Source organism: Didymosphaeria variabile, assembly GCF_027946475.1.
Source record: "Didymosphaeria variabile strain IMI 356815 chromosome Unknown scaffold_8, whole genome shotgun sequence".
NCBI lineage: Eukaryota > Fungi > Ascomycota > Dothideomycetes > Pleosporales > Didymosphaeriaceae > Didymosphaeria > Didymosphaeria variabile.
Genome location: NW_026611627.1, coordinates 2,427,306 through 2,430,786, shown reverse-complemented (window position 1 = coordinate 2,430,786; position 3,481 = coordinate 2,427,306). Strand labels below are relative to the sequence as shown.

Below are 3,481 nucleotides of genomic sequence, written 5' to 3'. Positions count from 1 at the left end.
AGCGGTGAACCAGGTTTGAACTGGTGACCTTCAGGAACCACGAGTATGAGTACTGCAGCCCGCTGCTCTACCACTGAGCTATCACCGCAGAGGATTTGCTTTCCTGGCCACAGACTTCAAATTTTGCATCTATATAGCATACGAACATGCTGGAATGCTCCAGTATATTCTCTTGAACATGTTGACACTGTACAAATTACACTTTCGCTTCGTGCGATGGTGCAATCTGACGTTCGCTTGCCCCGCAGCGAAGGACCACACAGTCCTCAATTTGACAGCTAGCGTACACGTATCCCCACTTGAACTGCACACAAAAGAGTTTCTACGCATCTAATAAAGTCTTCTCTCGTGAGTCCTTGAGTACGCTGGACTACACTTCAAGTCATGAATGGTTTGCAAGGCCCCCACCATGGCTGAGCCCTATTGGCCCAAATTCTACGTCCCAAGACAGAACAGAACCTATCGATATAGACACTTGCTTGTTATGAAAACACATCTACATTCACTGCTTCATTGATCCAGGAACTGCTTACAATCAATTCTTCGGAAGTTGGTCGCACGAAGGCTACTATTGAGTAGGAAATTCTAGCAATGCCCCCGTTGTCGTTCACGTTCGATTAATTTGCTCGTCGAAGACAACCTCTCATGGCGTCAACACTGTGTCCGTACGAGACATTATGTATATGCTCAATTCCAAATTACAAATTCTGACTCATGTCGATGCATTAGGGGACCACAGTCCCGTAGTTGTAGAAGCTAACTAGATTTAGCTCGGGTTACACACACTTATTACTCCCTACGATGCTCGATCATGATCTATGTAAACGCTGTACTTGGCTTTCCTGAAGCGTTCTGTTAGAGTTATGACCTTTAGTACAGACTGCAGACGGGGCACCTGAACATAGATTTGGCTGCCACTGCTGATGCAGATACATGTAAACTTTGTTGCGTAGACTCCTATAGTAAGCATACAACATCCTACGATGGAGATAATGTATTCATCGCAAAGAGGGAACGCTATCAAAAGACAAGACCGGAGGCGTCGGCCAATGCAATCCTCTTGCTCCATGTGTGCAGTCGTAACTGGTCGACTAAAACCGACCTTCGACATCAACCACTTCCCGTACCAGCGGGTGTGGTTCAAGCCTACTCGCCACCCTTCCTGCTTTTTATTGAACCACACAGCCGCCTAGTCACGACGGGCCCTTGGGCGGGTACTGCTGTCCGGCGCTCTCGATCTGGGGCCCACAAGTGCACCTACACGCGACCTCTCAGCAAAGGTCCGTTGTATGCAAGCTAAACAAATATACCATTCTTCTTGCGGGACGTTGTCCATGACGCCGGCGATGTGGTTGCCACAGCCCCACCAAGTGGTTTTATCTGTCGGTGAGGGTTAGTTGGGCGCGATGGACGGAAGGGGAGGAGAGAGCTCACAGCATGTTGAACATGTTGATTTGCGGCACATGGTTGTGTAGTGTTGCGAGGGATTCTTTGGCGCTGGCAAGTCTAGTAACTTCGATTCGACGTGATGTGAATGTTCGTCTCGGAATTAGCCTTGGTTCGCGTACGAATGGGTTTACAATGGAACAAGATCAGGTCTCTGGTGAGGATTCGTGAAAGCCGTTGGGAAGAATTGTGTATTGTTGCCAGCAAGCAGTCCTATCTCCATATATAATAACACCCCCACCATTTCGTTTCGTCCGCAATCTGGAAATGCAGGATTTCGACGGTGCTGGTGCGGTGCCACCTCCACGAGGTCGCCGACTTCCACCTCGCCGAACCAGGATACGAGCCCCAGCGCACCGCCGCTCACCCTACAGGCCCGCCGACCCAAAACATGCGAACACGCGGCCACTCCCGCGCATTGAGCGCTTCGTTCGCTGGAGGATGCGTGGATTCATCAGGCATGCTGTGCCGGACGTAAAGGCCGCCGCATCGTGATGAGTGTTGTCGGCGAGGAGGAGTGTAAGAGCTAGTAAGCAAGCGAGGGGCGCCCGAATGGGGAGGCTTTGCGACCTAGACTAGGCTACGGATACTATGATAATTTTGCCATGTGGCGTTGCGCGAAGCATACTGGACAACTCAGGGTCCATGGTTCCAAAAGTCATCCCGTAATTCCTGCTTGTGTGTGAATCCTGCATCTGTTCCTCGGACGCAGACATGCACAAGTGTTGGATGCCAGGATGTCATCGGCGAGCCCTCTATCGCCCCATCATCCAACAATCAGCAACAGCCCCTATCGCCGTTCGAAACCTAATGTTACAGAATCCATACCCATGCCTCGCGGAGCCGCCGAGGAAGGATCTGACGGGCTTCTACGCCGTCTCGAAGGCTGCGGATTGCTAACATGGTGCATTTTCCCCACATACCACGCACATGGTCCCCGAACCTGTACGCTAAGCCCCTCGTATCTACACGGGGTGTTACCAAAAGGAGGAACATCTGAACCACTCGGGCGGTGTACTCTTCACATGCGGTTTGAGGTCCCCGTGCGAACGGCGAGGGACGGGTAGTCGAACGATTATGATGAAGGTGGCGGCAACGTGGCCATGTAGCGCCGTTTCGACATCCCTGGGCACGAATAACCTCAAAATGCAGATATCATGTTTTCTTTGCCAGGGCATGGTCTGGAATCGAAGTGTAGTTGGCAGAGTGAGAGTGCATTATGACCGAGCTCGCTATCTGGCGAGAAGGAGGCATATCGTGAGGTACTCTCCAGTGGCATAACCCCGAAAGCACACTCCCGTGTTGAAATTAGGGCCTGCTACAGCTCTTCTAGATTAATAAACATAAACGATTGTTCGGTCATATGTCGGGGAGTCACTGAAGCAGTCGATGGTCCCCAAAGGGTGCGTAGACTAATACTGTATGATCATCAAACGAAATGTACGCAGAGCTGAAATAGAATGCACATGACTCAAACAGCAGGCAACGTTTCAAATCAGACATTCGTCTATAGTTGTGCTTCTACTCGGTGTAGATACTGTCCCACAAAACAGACTTTTGACACACCGCGGACGCCGCTCGCTTCGATAAGTAAACGACCTGCGGTAACCTCGCCGACTCACAAAATCTATCAATCTATACAGAGTTGACGATCCATGTTATCGTCAAGAGAAAGGTAGGCTATAGGCTCGCCAAGGTTGAAAGCGATTACGAGTGGAGTTCGATCGCGAACCCCAGGTCAAGTCGGGCTATCATCGGTTTCCATATTATCGACTTGATACTGAATCGCCGACGTGCACATGCGTGCGAGAGCTCTGCTTTCAGGATTCGCTGTACTCGATTGGTAAGGAAGTCTGTATGACCAAGAAAGAGGCAATATTGCAGATCGGCCGTTCGTCTATATGCAGCATCTTCTCCGCTAGAAATGCCGAGTCCTATGGACCAGGCTTTTAATGCAGGCCTGGACGCCGCTTGCTCCGACAGGTAAGTTATCTGCGAGGACCTCGCCGACTAATTTGATACATGAGCCCACACA

At 50.6% G+C, this 3,481-nt stretch overlaps 1 non-coding gene across 1 annotated transcript; it reads right to left on the bottom strand.

Moving 5' to 3' along the window:
- Positions 1 to 88, bottom strand: N0V89_011025. The gene has a single exon. It is a non-coding gene; the product is annotated as a tRNA-Cys (tRNA).
- Between the last annotated feature and the right edge of the window lie 3,393 nt (positions 89 to 3,481).